This window comes from Perca flavescens, chromosome 23 (assembly GCF_004354835.1).
Source record: "Perca flavescens isolate YP-PL-M2 chromosome 23, PFLA_1.0, whole genome shotgun sequence".
In the NCBI taxonomy this organism is placed as follows: domain Eukaryota; kingdom Metazoa; phylum Chordata; class Actinopteri; order Perciformes; family Percidae; genus Perca; species Perca flavescens.
This window is the reverse complement of record NC_041353.1, coordinates 25,876,777-25,894,552: the sequence shown is the minus strand read 5'-3', so window position 1 is coordinate 25,894,552 and position 17,776 is coordinate 25,876,777. Positions and strand designations below refer to the sequence as shown.

Below are 17,776 nucleotides of genomic sequence, written 5' to 3'. Positions count from 1 at the left end.
AACGTTAGTGGTCTGACCCACTGCTGCTGGGTCTAACGTTAGCGTTATGCTGACCCACTGCTGCTGGGTCTAACGTAAGGGATCCCCTCACCCACTGTTGCTGGGTCTAACGTAAGTGGTCAGCTGACCCACTGCTGCTGGGTCTAACGTTGGAGGTCTGACCCACTGCTGCTGGGTCTAATGTTAGTGGTCTGACCCACTGCTGCTGGGTCTAACGTTAGCGTTCTGCTGACCCACTGTTGCTGGGTCTAACGTTAGCGTTCTGCTGACCCACTGTTGCTGGGTCTAACGTTAGTGGTCTGCTGACCCACTGTTGCTGGGTCTAATGTTAGTGGTCTGGCTGACCCACTGCTGCTGGGTCTAACGTTAGTGGTCGGACCCACTGCTGCTGGGTCTAATGTTAGTGGTCTGACCCACTGCTGCTGGGTCTAATGTTAGCGGTCCACTGACCCACTGTTGCTGGGTCTAACAGTTTACGGCCCCACTGACGTGTATTGTCACTATGACAACTAACAACAATCGCCATCTTGTTGTGTACCAATCAAATGACCACGGGTTCAATGGCCTTTCTATCCATTTTATTTATATGGTTTCAACTCCACCCCTCAAAGAATCGGAACCGAGAATCGATAAGAACCGGAAAGGAAAGGAAGAATCGGAATTGGAATCAGAGTTGTTGAAATGAAAACTATGCCCAACCATGGATGTATGAAGAGAACTGGATACAGCGTTTGGCGCGAAGCCCTGTTCATTCCAATGAGAGTTGCTCAAAAGCGCATTAAGCAGTCATGGAGCTCGAAAATACCCGGATCATCCTCGTTGACTGGCCCATGACGTCACGATGGACATGCGCACCAGCAACAGTTTGTTTGTGTTGTCATAGCAACACAGCGCGTTCATGACGATTGCGTCGTTCGTAACTGCCACAGAGCTGACATTTAACACACACACACACACACACACACACACACACACACACACACACTGAACAATAATACAATGATCAGCTAAATCCGTCAATGTGAATTGCTAGCTGATGTTTAATGTCAGTCCTCAGTGTAGACGGACGTTCTTTGTTTTAAATGCCATGTGACAAAGCTGCCGTGTGTGTGTGTGTGTGTGTGTGTGTGTGTGTGTGTGTCCTCCCTGCAGAGCCGCTTCCATTCGCCATCTCTCCCTGTGGCCAGGCCACTAACCTTTGAGAAAAGGCCAGCAGCACTGACAGCCCTGCCTCACCCTTTCCCTTTTCCTTCCCTTCATTTCTTTCCTTCCACCCCCCTTCCTCGCTCTGGCTGCATTTTTTGTTCTCACTGCCCCCTCCTCGACCTTTTCCCTCTCATTTTCTCCTTTACCTTCTCAGTGAGCTCTCTCTCTCTGTCTGCCAGCCATCCAGATGCTTCTCTCCATCACCTCTGACCTGCCGGCTTCTCCCTGCTCCCTCCTCCTCGCTCTGCAATAACATTGCCTCGGTCTTGGCCTGCACAGGTCACTAACACCTAACCCCATCGACCAATCAAAGGCTTAATCCATCCATCCATCCATCCATCCATCCATCCATCCATCTTCGTCCGCTTATCCAGTGTCGGGTCGCGGGGGGAGCAGCTCCAGCAGGGGAACCCAAACTTCCCTTTCCCGAGCCACATTAACCAGCTCTTACTGGGGGATCCCGAGGCGATCCCAGGCCAGGTTGGAGGCTTAATGCTAGTAATAAAAACTTAAAGAGCTACTTCCAGGTTTATTACTAACTTTCACGCATTTTCAGGTAGCGATGGAGCAGAGTCGGGAGCAATTCGGAGTTCAGTGTCTTGCCCAAGGACACGACTATGCTACTCTAGTCTACTAGGCTACTCTAGTATCCATTTATGACCATTATAGGATGAAGGGAGAACATTTGTCTTTGTTTAATATCATTAAAAGTAAAGTTAGGTTTTGCTGTCTGTTTCCCGACTCATTTTAACAGAGAAAGAGAGTGGTCTGCGCAGGACAGCGCCACAGTGAACTGCACGCCACGTGTGTGTCTCAGCCAAGAGAAAGAGAGAGAGAGATAGAGAGAGAGAGAGAGAGAGCGGTGGTACTCTCTAACGTTCTAACGCTGGGTTTTACGGGCAGCTTTTTTCTTCCGCTATCCCTGCAAAAGTTAACTCGGAGTCAACTTTGGGGAACGGCCGGGGGATTTGCGATGCTAATTTTGAGGTCAAAGTCAGACTCATGGCTGCTGCTCTGATATTGCGAGACACTTTTTACCTCGACGAGAAATCTCGTCACGTTTAGTCTCGTCACACCTCTAATATGTAGTGTTTTTTCATTGGAGAAATGCTGGAATAATGTTACAGAAATGTCCTACTTTTAGTGGATGTTTCATTTATTTTGTATAACTCTATTCAACATGACGGTAGGAGGTGGAATATATAGATGCTGCTGTTGAAATGAGCCCTATCAGACATTCCAGTTTACAGGAAAATACTGATATTTTGTATTGTTTTTTATTATAACTTTATCTTTTGTGATGAATGTTCTGCGTTTGACTGCTCAATGTTCCACGCCTATTAGAAGAAATACACTTCTTGCTGGTATTTCATATCCATGTTCTCATCCTTGGATAAGAATATAGAGCAGTTTTGACAGTATGTCATAATTCGTTTCCCCAAAGGTTCAGCTTTATAATAAAGTTCCTTTCTTTTTTCTGTAGAGGTAGTTGGTCCTAGCCTGACAAAGTTCAGCGTATAATGATGATAGCTTACCGCGGAGGCTGCTGTTAAATATCTTATCAGAATACTTCTTCCACCGCTCCTCGCCATGTAGAAACTCCTGCCAGACAACCCTAAGCAGCTCTACCTCAGATACCAACTTGGCTTGTCGAGTTAATGTGCTGTTCCACTCGCATAAAGCCGTCAGGATGAGCGTGCCAACCCATTCAAACCAGCAGCAAGCCAAAGCTCGGAGACCCAGCAGCACAACAAATCGCCTTTGTTGCTCAATAAGAAGCCAATTCCTCTCTCTCATTATTACTAGAGGAAGAGTCTTAATCAGGTTAGCTGAGAGACCCGCTGTGCTGTTGGACAAGTCTGTTTACCTGTGGGTTATGTCTGAGCTGTGTGGTAGAGGAATACCAATAAGATGCAGTCGTGCAGTGTGATTCAATTTGCAACTGCATGGACACCAACACTTTGAGTAAAAGTACACAACTAAAAGTTCTTGATACAAATGAACAAATGAGACCACACAGTTATTTATGTTTTTTTTATATTTTTTACAAAGTAATGGTGAAGCTCCTTTCTAATGAGCCTGTGGGCCAGATGTATGTACATTTGCGAATGTAGCATTATCAGCGTCTAACCCGCAGAGAGTGCACGTTGTGATACTTCAGCTTACGTCGTATTTACCAAACCAGCAGTTCCTCCGCCCACTATAAACACCGTAAATTGCGCACTGTTGCTATGATACGGCTGAGTGCAGACTGCCATATTCCCACTGCTGATGCTAGGACTGTTTGAAATGATCCTGATGTAAATATTTGTAACGTAGCGAGGAGTTTAACAACCGCTGGAATGGAATTTGAATGCTGAGTCTGAGATTCAATGTCATCTTTGATTTCTTCCAGTAACTCTAATATTGCATGGCTGCTTAATGATTTCGTCTTCACTGAAAAAGTGTGATCCTTGTGGCAGCTCGTCTCCTTGGCCTACATCTTCGTCTTGCTCGGATTACTGCCGCCATTTCACCAGGAGACATATGCCAGGAAACCTGCTTGCGGCTGGTTTACACCTGCTTTTAAGAGGCGGAGAATTTTCACCGCAAAATAGAGGCGTGCTGTAACTTTTTTTTTTTTTTTTTTTTTACATACCGCGGAATACATGTCCGTCCCCTTCCTCTTTCTTTGTGTTGCCGTTCTAACCTCCGGTGGATTTGTGAGGACTATGGTTAACTGCTCCTCAGATCTCTGCAGGGTAAATCCAGACAGCTAGCTAGACTGTTTTCTCTCGCACGACAACAACTTTTGAACGTACACGTTCCACCAAAACAAGTTCCTTCCCGAGGCTATTTTGCAGAGGCACCGTGGCTCCATCCGGTGCTTAACGCCACCCAAGACGATTGTGATTGGTTTAAAGAAATGCCAATAAACCAGAGCACGTTTTTCATCCCGGAATGCTGTGTGGACTAGCCAGACCCTCCTCTGCAGTGCTGTGGAGGAAGGCCACTTTAGTCTATTTAAAGTCTGTTCAAAGTCTTTAGTGGATGGTAGGCATTTTGTGAAGCGTGACAAGATGGATTTTCATGTGACACGATATTGTGAGAAGAGTTCCTCTACAAATAAGAACATGACAATTCCTCATGCTTTCCTCTAGTATTCCACTGTATTTCCTATGCCACACAAAGCACATCACTCATATTGCTATCACACTCCCGGACTTGCTCCCATGTTGCTATTGGTAACTGCGACAGACGGTTGATGGGATTGCGATTGTGATGAAGGTCCCTGGAGTTCACTGTATCAGCTTGTTAAGGATTCCACCAGAGAAATGCTGGAGAGATGGGAATCTGGAAGGAATAGTGGCCACCTGTCTCTTCTGTCCTTATATCCTTTCCTCCACATTTCCTCTCCACTTATCAACATCATCATCATCATCATCATCACAGCCAGCTGCAGTTAGCCTCGACACCCACAGCCCTCTCAGTGCATAAAAAGGCCAGTGATACAGTATCATCCTTGTCCTGACCTTTAGCCAGACAAAAAACTCTTTTTTACATTTTCAAGCTTTAAGTGTTTGGCTGATGAGTAACTTCCAATGATCTTCAAGACCTGCCGGTAACTATCCATTACAGATAGGATGTGTTGGGCTGCACATGAGCACTCAGCCACTGGATAAGTGGCTGAGTGCTCATACTTTATGTACAAAGCACTTACATCTTGCTCATATCAGGAACACATGTTTTTCACATGTACTGTAGGATTTATTAAAGGTACAACGTGCATCATTTTCACATGTGGTTATTGCTACTACTTTTTGAGACAATGGAGAAAGTACTGCATGTCTAAGGCTGCAACAACCAATTCATGTGTGAATCTGTTGACGATTTTTCTGGGATTGATATTTATTGATTGATTGATTAATCAGGGTGTCTGTAAAGTGTTGAAAATGCTGACTTGTTCAGAAAACAGACAACAATGTATTAAGGTATTGAGCATATAAATTGGTAAACAGCTGCAAAACAATCATTTGATTCTATAAAGGCTTCCAAGACCTTGAAAGAAACTGAAAATATGGATGGCTATATGAAAGCCTCTAGGGTATTGTACGGTACTGCACATGTTGTAAGTACAAATGTGATGACTTTTAAGACCTTTTTTATACCTGAAAAAGGTAAAAATAATACCATCACTGCGGCAAAAGAAATCGACTAACTACACTACAATTTACACCATTATTAAGTTTTATTGAATTTGAATAACTAAACTATTAGCTGGACATTAGAAAACATAACAACGCAAAAAAATAAAAACTGCATGGGGGTGGACCCAGTCCAATTGAAAACAATGTCCCCCCCTGCATTTACCATCAAATAAAAGTAAGAGGGCGCTGTAGAGACAACGTGGCAACCATAGATATAGAACAATAGATATGACATGACGTCATAACTTATGGCATAACTGTCCGCCATCTTACTAGGGTACTGTTTACAATTGTCACCTATGGCAGCAAGTATGGTTGTCAGCTGTGCAGCACCTAACTGCTTTACCAGAAGGACCAAAGAGACCAGGAGGCTGGCATCACTTTCCACATGTCAGTAGTTCTATATCTATGGTGGCAACCCTGTCACTAGAACCTTTTGACCTATTATAATCCTAACAATGTCAACACATTCTCACTCCCAGTGTGTCTAAAGTGACCCTTTGTAGATGGACTGTATTTATATAGTGCTTTTCTAGTCTTAAGGACTACTCAGAGCGCTCTAATCAGTGGGCGCTGCACAGTGGCGACCAGCCGTACAGGCTGTCTGTCTCATCTTTTTGTTTGTTCGCCCACCAAACGAGAATAAACATAACTCAAAGTCGTTTCATACCATTCAGAGGAAACATGGCGTTCAACACGGAAATCGTAGCAACATGTTGGACACCGTTTTGAGATTGAACATGCCCCAGGTATTGGCACAAGATGCAAGAGACTATGTTACTTAAACGGGGTTAATTACATCAACACTATCACTTATATTGGGAATCCCCCGTAAAGATTATATTAATTTGAATAATAGCAAATAACCAGAGGTAGCAGGAATTGAGGCCTGCTTAAACACACAACACATGCAATGGAAAGACTGATATGGTCTTTAATGACACAGAAACATTCATAGACTTAGACTCATCGTATTTGTCAGTGACTAAATAATTCATTGATTTGACCATTATTATAAATGACTTTCTTTGCAAAAAGATGGATTCATTGATTGTGAAATCTATATTTGACTCTTCCAGATCTGATTTCGTAGTGAATCTATTGGGTAAGAAAAGATGAAGAGGGTGCTTTGCTCCCATCCAAATGGAAATGAAGCACTCATAGGACGTGAGGGTCTATACTAGGGCTGGGCGATAAAACGATAACGATATGTATCGCGATAGACACATAATCAATATCAATAGAAAATGCGGTCGATAAAACGTTCGATAACTTGTTTTTCTTCATCAGAAGAAACCAGAGGTTGTGAATCAAGTTTGGTTGCATGAACAAAGGCCCTCACTCTCTGGCAACCTAGCAACGTGGGGAGTGACACTCTAACAGCCAATCATGTAACAGTATCATGTTTGGTTGCGCCACATCGTTGTCTCGTGTTCTTCAATAACAGAACCGGCGTGGAGTGGAAAGTGAGTGCCGGAGCGAGCGAGGAAATCGTTGATAAAACAGGAAAAGTCAGTATGGCAGTTTTGGGGATTTTATAAGTGTGACCGTAGTCAGACCAATGTCGTCAGACCGTCGTCCCCACCAACACTGGTACGACCATAAACTTGTTTTACCACTTTAGCCGCGCTCACACTTTGGAGCACAGCCGTATTCGCCATCAACGTCCAACAACATCTGCAGCTGCAACACGGCACAAGCAGCAGACCACCATGGAGAGGTACTCTGCATCAGCACCTTACTAAACACTACAAGCAGCAGACCACCATGGAGAGGTACTCTGCATCAGCACCTTACTAAACACTACAAGCAGCAGACCACCATGGAGAGGTACTCTGCATCAGCACCTTACTAAACACTACAAGCAGCAGACCACCATGGAGAGGTACTCTGCATCAGCACCTTACTAAACACTACAAGCAGCAGACCACCATGGAGAGGTACTCTGCATCAGCACCTTACTAAACACTACAAGCAGCAGACCACCATGGAGAGGTACTCTGCATCAGCACCTTACTAAACACTACAAGCAGCAGACCACCATGGAGAGGTACTCTGCATCAGCACCTTACTAAACACTACAAGCAGCAGACCACCATGGAGAGGTACTCTGCATCAGCACCTTACTAAACACTACAAGCAGCAGACCACCATGGAGAGGTACTCTGCATCAGCGCCTTACTAAACACTACAAGCAGCAGACCACCATGGAGAGGTACTCTGCATCAGCGCCTTACTAAACGCTACAAAGAAATAACGGAGGCAGACATGCTGAGCACTGTCCAGAAGCCAAGTTACCAACCTAGCACTAAACCTGCAGAAAATAGTTCCTTCTCAGGTTTCTTATATTTAGCTAACACTTTGCACTATTTTATGACACTTTATTAAGCATTTCTTACTTATTCTTTAATTTTGCACCTTAATGTTAAGAGATAATTGTTAAGTGTTCATTGTGATTTTAGACCTGTTTACATTTGAATTATTTGAGTGTTTTCCATGGTTGTGTTGACATTTCTGCTTTTATAACTGAGGGGATTATAATCAGAGCAGGGTTAAGTTTAAAATAAAAATGTTTAAATTTAATATATTCTCCTGGTCCTTATTTTAAATAGGTCATAAAAAATATCAATAATTATCGATATCGACCGATATGAAAAACTTATATCGTGATACACTTTTCAACCATATCGCCCAGCCCTAGTCTATACATTATGAACTAGATGCCTTCACTTACACATATAGGCCACTGCTGAGAGGACTGGAATGCACAAATACACAGCGACACAAACAGGTCAGATGACAACTGCACTGATCGCTCAATAGAGCCTCGGTGCAAATTGAGCTTTCCACTCAATTTGCATTGAAGTCTGGTTTCAAAGAGACATCAGAAAGAACTAGTTTGCTGGTGGTCACACTCCATTCCGAATTTCCTGTGCATGTCAAAACTTCCCCCCCCAGTCAGTTCCCATCTCTTCGTTTACCAAAAAACGTGGTACAAACAGCACATCCTTGTGTCACGGTGATGGAGATGCTTCATTACACTCTCTGTTCTTTCTCTGTGTATAATTGGCAAAGCTTTGTCTGACTTCCACAGAATCCCTCACTCAAACATCCCCCCCCCCGTTCACTCCCTGGAGCGTCCAACTTGGTCGACATAAAGCCCTCAAAATAGATCCTTAGCCATCACCGATTTGGCAAATCAAGCAAAACAATAAGAACATTTTTAAAAGCAGGCTACCACACAGCCGTCTCACAGCAACCTGTTTCACAGCCTGAATATGAAAACGCCCTGGTTCTGTGGGAATTTCTGACTCTCTAAGCAAATCTGCCAAAAATCTGCTTTCGAATGTTGCGTAGTTGCAGTTTGAGAAACAGTTTCCGTCATTTTGGTGTGAACGCACAACTAGACGGGCCTCAAGTTTGTCACGTGTGCATTAGGACTATGATGACAGCATATCTGATGGGACTGTCAGCATCATGCTGCTGGAGACGGGAGCACAGTGCTGTGTAGGTTACCACATACTATATATATATATATATATATATATATATATATATATATATATATATATATGTGTGTATGTATGCATGTAGGTAGTCGGGGTGGGAAAAAAATTTAAAATCCTATGTATCGTGATTTTTTTATGCAGCGTTTTTTAAAAGTGATTCTTTTCCCAATAATCGATAATCTGTATGTATTTTAACAATGATTGACCCATAAGCGTAATTTACAGGGGGGATGGGGGGGTTACAACCCACCCATCTCCAATAATCCAAACTAGCCAGTGCAACCCACCCCAAAAACCTATTATAATTTCTTCTTGCATACATCAAGACATTTGCACCATGACTTATGTAGAAAAATTCACCAGAATGCAGAAAATGAAGTGTTTGACACAATTTCAACTTAGCTCAAAGGTGGAGATCTCAACCCCCGCAATGTTGAACCCAGAGTTACGCCCTTGGATTGATTGATATTTCCTTTTTCTACGGTACCGCTAGATCATATCTGTTTCCAGCAAAACAGAGCCAAAGCAGAAAAAGCAGAAAATCCATGTTATGTTCTTCTTCTACAAATGAAATAAATGTCAGACTGACTGACACGTGATGTACATTCTTCTTAGAAAACAATCAGTTTTTAGAAATGTTTCATGGATACATTGTCTCCAGAAATGTTTTATTCAACTCTTGTTTTGGTTAAAGAAGGAGAAGATAATCCCAATACTCAATACTATCCAATCACTATACTTCTAGGATCACAATAAATGAAAATCACAATAGAGAGCCGAAGTCCCGCCCTTCTACTCCCGGCCAATGGGACCTATCTTTCAAAAAAATATGAACGAGAGTCAATGGAGGAATAATAATATATTTTTTTATCCCGTTTGAATTGAGCCATGGATTACAAATATGATGTTCGTCAATTTAGAAGATAATTTTTCAACCGAAGAAAGTCTTGTTTTATTGTTAAACTGTTGAAGTATAAGACTGTGAAAATACATAATTACAAAGACTACACACTTCAATGTCGCATGGATGACGTCTGGCTGAAGCTACAATGTCTGTGTGTATCGTACCAGGGATGTAACGTTACTCTAATGGGCAGAGGATCTCGCTCGTTATTTTGCTTATCTGCTGAAAAAACTTGACTGGATAAAACCCAGCAGGTAAGATAACGTTATATGTGTTGTGGAACAGAGCTAAGCTAGCTAGCTAGCGAGCAAGTTGAGCATCAAGCTAGGGGATGTAGATTGTGTAAGACGAGAGATGTAGTTCACTGAGCGGTTTCACACTAAACTAAGTGGTCATGTGACAAACCTACGGCTAACTGAGAAAATGATCTTTTTGACGAACATCATATTTGTAATACATGGCTCAATTCAAAACGGGATCCAAAAATTATTATTATCTCTCCATTGACTCTCGTTCATATTTTTTTCCAAATTAAGGTCCCATGATGTCCACCGGAAGGGGCGTGACTTCGGCTCTCTATACAAATCCAATCAGCACCCATGTATCGGGACTAAATAGGGAGACAGATAGGTGTTGACAATCCCAGTATCATCTGTTTTCCAATCCATTATGGCTCGAGAATCCCAACATCTTATCTAATAGATAGAACACATATACATGTTGTGATTTTCTACCCCTAACCCCTGTTATTTTTTTGTTACCCCTAGACAGACAGACATTAAGCCTAGTTAGTTTAACCCTAACCCTAGCGAAAAACCTAAAATCCATCGTTAGTAACAACTGGCGTGGGAAACGAGGCAACGCTCCAAGATCTGGCTCGGACTGAGTTTGACAAATTGAGGAGTATTGAGTGGAAACACAAGCAGCAGTTGCTTCAGCAGCAGCAGCAGCAATGACAGGAGCTGCCGAGCAAAATTGCAGCTCTGAATCAGCCAGCTGACCAGCACACCAACAGCTCAGAGCCGCGCCGGCGAAGCACAGCTCCTTTTATTTTTGCTCATATTTTGGAAAGAAAGCCTTGGCAACAGCGTGTGTGTGAAATCTTGCATCGCAATCCAACACTGCCAATATAACTAACCTCTCAGCATATGCCACACTGTGCGCCGCATTTCACACTCTCTGCGTTCCAGGGGAAATATAGCTACACATGGTAGAAGAACACAACAGCGTTAAAGTCCACCCCAGCATGTTGACTCACCAGAGGAATGGGAGCAGAGCGAGTGGACGGAGGCAGGCGGAGCGGGAGGACGGCTGCCTCTTCCATGGGCTTTGCTCCGGGTGAAGGCAGCTCTGCTTGTGCGAGCGCTGCTAAAACAGCACTCTCCCCCACCCCCCTCCCCTCCTCACCTTCTCTCTCCCGCTCTGCCTGCACCACCACTGTGCTCGTGTTATCACACAGATGTGTCAACCTGGAGTACAGCTGGGCAGAAAAATCAGACATCACGACATTTTGGACCGAATACATTGATGCCGATATTGCGGCTACATTGTAGGGTTGACTACTGGTGCTTTCACAAAATATTAACACAATGAGAGTTTCGAGAATCACCAATAATGTGGATACAATGACTAAGTGGTAGAACAGCTAGAACAGTCTGGTGAGTTCAGCAAATGACATCACCTTTAGTGTAATGCAGCCTTTTAAAACCAGGGAAAGACACCAGGTCTGGCTGAACTGAGGGCAGCCTAGAAGCAGCGACTCCACAGACAGCGTAGAGATGCAGATTGTGAATGCAGCGCACAACGAAAGAGACAATATACATTATCATCCGTCAGATCTGGGTTTGAATCCCAGGCTGTTTACATGTACATGCATGCATGCACACATGCACACACACACACACACACACGCACACGTGAAACTTATTTAATTAGTAAGTAAATTAATCTGATTGAATGTTTGATTGTAACTGCACGGCCTATTTCTCGCTTACAATGTTTTCAGAAAAATGTTTCAGTGAACTATTTTAGTACAATATGAGATCGTATTCTGAACGGCCGCCATGACAGTCTGGCTTTGGATTTCCGGAAAAAAAAAGTGTGTGGCGCCGCCTGGTGTTATGGAGACGTATTACGTTTCTCAGCCGCCACATGAAGTAAACAAACACAGCTGCGTTAATTTTGTTAATTCTTTTTAACAACTTAAATATTAAAGAATTAACGCAAAAATTAACGTGTTAATTTTGACAGCCCTAATATATATATATATATATATATATATATATATATATATATATATACACACATATATATATATATATATATATATATATATATATATATATATATATATATATATATATACATATATATATATATATATATATATATATATATATATATATATATATATATATATATATATATATGTGTGTGTGTGTGTGTGTGTTTCATTCTGCAGCGGTGCACCCCCGCGGGTCCATAAAGGAGGCGTGTCTGTGCTTAGTGCACATGTCTGTTATCACAGCAGGACGGTCAGCTGTCTGCTATCTAAACGGCTGAAGTCAGTTGGACAGGTGAAGTAAAGAGACGCTGCCGGTAGCCTTAGGGTTACAAACGGCCTCGGTAGTGAACGCCACGCTGACGGATTCAGTGGTAGACCATTATCGGTCCAAACAGCTGGATGATGCTGTTTGGTTGTTTAAAATGCTACAGTGTGGGGCGCCTGGGTAGCTCACCTGGTAGAGCACGCACCCATATATAGAGGTTTACTCCTCGACGCAGTGGGCCGCGGGTTCGACTGCGACATCCCCCCCTCTCTCTCTCTCTCTCCCTCTTCATGTCTTCAGCTGTCTTATGGAAATAAAGGCCTTAAATGCCCCCCCAAAAAATATCTTTAAAAATACAAAATGGTCCAGTGTCATGTTGTTTTCATGAAAACTGGCTTCTGCTCCTGCAGTTACAGGCGGAGCCACTGTAAAAGTGATGTATTTTCTTTTTAAAGAAGTGCTGTGCTGTGGATCTAATGTTTGCCAGTGTGAAGAGTAGTTCATGTGATTTCCAAAAGTGATAAATATTTAAAGAAACTTACTTAAATATGAGAACACAGCATTTCTCCCCTACACACACACACACACACACACACACACACACACACACACACACACACTGCATCTAAAGTGGAGAGGAGGAGAAACCGGCAGGCGAGGAGGGAGGAGATGAAGAAAAGCTCATTTTAAAGTATAAAGGAAACAAAAAGTGTTTTCTTCAACTGTGACAAATGCAAAACAGCTGGAGCACTTCTCCCCTACACACACACGCGTGCGTGCACACACACACAGCAAAAGAGAGAGAGCGAAACAAGCTAGGTAGATATTGTTGTTTTACAGATAACTACAACAAGGGAGGAGACACCATAGGAGAGATGCACAAAGGAAAATAAATGTAAATGAAAGATGAGATCATCATTTGGAAACAAGGATATGAAAACAAATCTGGACAGCCCAGAAGTTAAAACACAAAAAAAAGTCTTCAAGATCTGCGAGTCAACACCCCAGTCAGAAAATCCCAGAAATGTTGAATTGTCACTTTGCTGTTATAGGAGCACTAAAACACCACTACTACAGTTTTACAGATCCAAAGTTAGAGAGCAGCTGTAGAGCATAGTGGAGCATTTAAAGGTACTAAAGATCCAGATAGCCTCAGTCAGCCTGGAACAGGTGTGTTTAGGGCGTGTCCAAATCCACTTTTGCTAGTTTGACGGCGGAAAAAAGGGTCTGTGCGCTGGCTGCATGGTTCAAAAGTGTCTTCATTAATCAGAGGTGTGTTTTGGGCGTAACATGCAATAAACCAATCAGAGATCATCTCCCATTCCCTTTAAAAGCCAGGCGCGTTTGGACCTTGGAGCATTGCTGTTATGATGGCGGATTTGCACCGTAATATTTTCATTTTTAATCTTCTGCATGTGTGTGTGCTGCTGTGCGTCCCTGTGTGTGTAACAAGCATAGTGTGCGTGTGTGCTGTGCACGAGCCTAGGAGCATGTTACTAATGCTCTGTTAAAATAACAATGAAATGCTGCGTTATTGACTTTAGACCAGGTTTTTGTTGGTCAATGGCGCGATCACTTCCCGCTGCCTCAAGATAGCAATACACCCAGAATGCACCTGAACACACCTCCCTGTAAGACCAGCACGCCCAGAATGCACCTGAACACACCTCTCTGTAAGACCAGCACGCCCAAGCACGCCCAGAATGCACCTGAACTAACCTCCCTGTAAGACTAGCATGGGCCACAGATGGGCGCAGGTGTATTTGCTATTTAAACGACGTGGGCACTGGACGGGAAACTGACAACTGGGTCGGTCTTAAACTAGCAAAGACAGCTGCGTCGGGCTTTGCGCTGCACCGGGTGCAAGATAGGACCCTGAAGACTCCTAACGAATGACCATGTTGCCATGTAACTGCTGAATGTAAATAAACAACTGTAAGCTAACAAGTTCACCATTTCAAATAAAAAAAGTTATATGTCAATGTTGTGTTGTGAAAAAATCCCCAAGTTGAATCACAATCCGATATCGTAATGATTCTTTGGACAACGATACGATATTTGCTGATGATACTATTCGATTCACTTCATGGGCCTGAGACTGATGTGAGTACATATCATAAACCCATTTAACACAATCTGCTTTTATTTACATCAACTCAAAAAAAGAAATTGTATTACTGAGCTCTTCCAGCTATTTAAGTGGGTATTTCTAAATAAAGGGGCATGGTATGTGTAGATATTTTCAATTTGCATTGATTGGATCGTGGATTATTGAATCAATAATGTTGATCCACATCGATGTATAGTTGTTTCTGTTGCCCCTCCAAAAAACTTGTTATTGCAGGTTTATCATTAGAGGTGGCAGATCAAAGAACCCTCCAGAAATGGAAAGTAACAAGTTACAATTACTCACGTTACCGTGATTGTCAATATTTTATTAAGGATTGTCCTTCGCTACGTTTAAAATCACCTCCGTTACTGAGTAAGAAGAGAAAGTAAATAAAAAATGCAAGGAAAACATCGCGCCACGGAAACTACCACTAGTGGCACTGTAACAAAGATCAACGGGTGACAAAAGTCATCAAATCGATGATTCTTTGGCTGCATCCCGTGACAGAGCTGCTACTGTTAGAATGCACAGCAAGTCGTACTGTACCTTACAGTGCTGATCCACTTTGGCAACACGACTGAAGCGTGGTGTCGCAACGTAATACATCCACGGTTGATGCTCCACGCTCTTGACCGGCAGCTGATTGGACGAATGGCTACTTCGAAAACAGTTCACCAAAACGTGTTTCTGAAAACATTTTAAGACAGAAATAAGCCGTGCAGCTGCTGAATCGGTCTTCATTTCAGATCGACAAAGGTCAGTTTAAAAGATTTTCGTCTACTTATACTGGATAGTCGCGTCGCGCGTTAAAGTCGCTTGACGTCACCCATAGGAATAGAGTGGAGCGCGGCGCGACAGAATCGCGCACGGCCAGGTGGACCTGCACTGTCACAGTCACAAACAGGATTATATGTACATCGCGGGAAGTCAAACTAATTACATCTGTGTAACATCTTAAAAACTCATATGCATACAAAGAGGATTATGGGAGATTAAAATTGCAGCTCAGGTGTGAAGATGTGTGTGCTTTGTGATGTTCGCTGTGCTGTAGAGCTTCTGTTCGCCAGCTGTGATGCTTGGAGTGTTCTTTTCTTCTTGCAAACATCTTCTCTAAGTTTCCAGCAGGAGAGACACCCTATTTTTTTTTCCTAGGTGACGAAAATGCTTTGATTCCATTTACAAGCGCCTTCAGTGGAAAATCCTTTTCAGCTGTGAAATGAATGTCTACATCTTAAAGCCGTGCGATTTCTTTTTTCCAGCTATAGCAAGCTTCCTTTATGCAGTTGCATTTTTCTGTCACTTCGCTATTTCCAGAACAGATGTCGCAGGTGTGAAGCTTTTAAAATTCAAAGAATGTATCATTCATTAAACATGTGTACTGTTTGATCCGAGCTGAACACTGCCAATAGGGAAAAGAGCGAGTAAACCCCTGCCTCCACACCAATGTTTAGATCACAGAGACTGCCGTTGAAATGAAGGTGGAACATTAACATTCTTTGAAGTGACTTTTACGGTCTGACACCGTTTCAAAAGCTTTTTCAGTCGGCTCAGTGTAAAATTCAGAGGAAAACTGACTGTGATCAAAGCTCTCCGTCTGAGAATGGTTAACATCCTCTCATTCTGCTGACTTACTCTAAGCAACATTTAACGCAGACCTGCTAGGCTCCAGGTGGGACCCTCTTTTTAAGAGAAACCCAAAGAACAAGACAATGATACTAGGATTGCTAATTTAGAGGGTTTTGTTTCTGACCGATACCCTAGTTAACCGTTCATTTGTCTATATTGACGACGTTACATTTACGGGATTGTTCCTGTGCGCCGGAAATTCTGCCCTATGTCCCTCATCTCACCTTCTTCTTTCTTTGTGTTGGCGTTCTAACCTCCGGTGGATTTGTGAGGACTATTGTTAACTGCTCCTCAGATCTCTGCAGGGTAAATCCAGACAGCTAGCTAGACTATCTGTCCAATCTGAGTTTTCTGTTGCACGACTAAAACTACTTTTGAACGTACACACGTTCCACCAAAACAAGTTCCTTCCAGAGGCTATTTTGCAGAGGCACCGTGGCTCCGTCTGGCACTCAGACGATTTTGATTGGTTTAAAGAAATGCCAATAAACCAGAGCATATTTCTCTCCCATCCCGGAATGCTGTGTGGACTAGCAATGTGGCAATGCAAAACTATTATCATGCAGACTACCCGGGCGAAGACAAGGAGACAATGAGAGCAGGTAACCACAAAGTGTATTGGAGAAGTATCCGCTGCACTGAAAAAGACTTATGTTTGGGATGTCCGGTGCGGTACATGAGCCAGCCAGCTCGCCTTCCCTCCTGGGGCAGCAATCGGGCCCGCATGAGTAGAGTTTCACAAAAAGTCTGATATTTGGGACAAGTAATGTTGTGTAGTTCTGTTTCCATTTCTTCAAGATGGCGGTAAAAGGCAAGCTCTTGTTCCAGCGATGAAAGTTGCATTGGCTGGCTCAGGGCTTGTTCTGATGTAATGAGTGTGGGCCTCTGAAAGAGTACCATGCACTTAAACCACAGTGCTACAGTGGTGCATTAAGAAAAAAGGCCAGAGCCGGCGTTCAGTGGTGGGAGGAAATGGCCAGCCAAGGGGACACCAAGAGTGAAAAACACATTAGCTGAGATATTGACATTGACAAGAAGAGCAGAGAGGACATGTGTGTGTGTGTTTGTTTGTGGGTGACAGATATGGCTCAGGCAAATTCTCATATATATACGGACGCTAACACACTCGCTAGCAGGGCTTTTATTTTTCATGCTCCATATTTTCCAAGGGAGAGCTATTCTTGCAAAGCCAGCTAATGGTGCCATTAAATGGCATGGTGAAAATGGTGACCTCCACTGCCACCTCCTGAAACATCCAACTTGTGAACACATGTTAAATGTAGGGATGCACAATATATAGTTTTTCGTTTATTGCCATTGGGATATCAACTGGCGCAATAAATGCATCGGGAAAGGCTGCAACGTATCGTGAAAGAAACTCTTTGTGTTAGTTGAAAGAAATTGTGGAAAACTGCACTTTACAATGTTACTGTCATTCTTTTTTAATATTCAATTCAATGTAGAGCTGGGCGATTTGTTTCCCTAAAAAAATCTGCGATTTCTTTTATAAAAAACTCGATTTACGATTCGATTCCCCCCCCCTTCCATTTAAAACAAAATAACTGCGAACTGTAAATATATTTTAAAAATATATATTTATTGTATTTAATTAAAGTGCATCAACATAAACAAAATTGCAAAGGCAAACCCTTTCTCTAAGTGTAAAGTCACTGTGCAGTGTGCAA

At 42.8% G+C, this 17,776-nt stretch overlaps 1 protein-coding gene across 7 annotated transcripts in view; it reads right to left on the bottom strand.

Moving 5' to 3' along the window:
• LOC114549865 (pleckstrin homology domain-containing family A member 5) overlaps window positions 1-17,776 on the bottom strand; it is a 249,965-nt gene that overhangs the window by 119,150 nt on the left and 113,039 nt on the right. Inside the window, exon 1 of one of the 7 annotated variants that reach the window (XM_028570154.1) lies at window positions 10,945-11,007. The exons of the other annotated variants lie outside the window; for them this stretch is intronic. The gene's annotated coding sequence lies outside the window, so the exon portion shown is untranslated. Of the gene's footprint in view, window positions 1-10,944; window positions 11,008-17,776 lie in introns of those variants that run through there. 7 annotated transcript variants of the gene reach the window in all.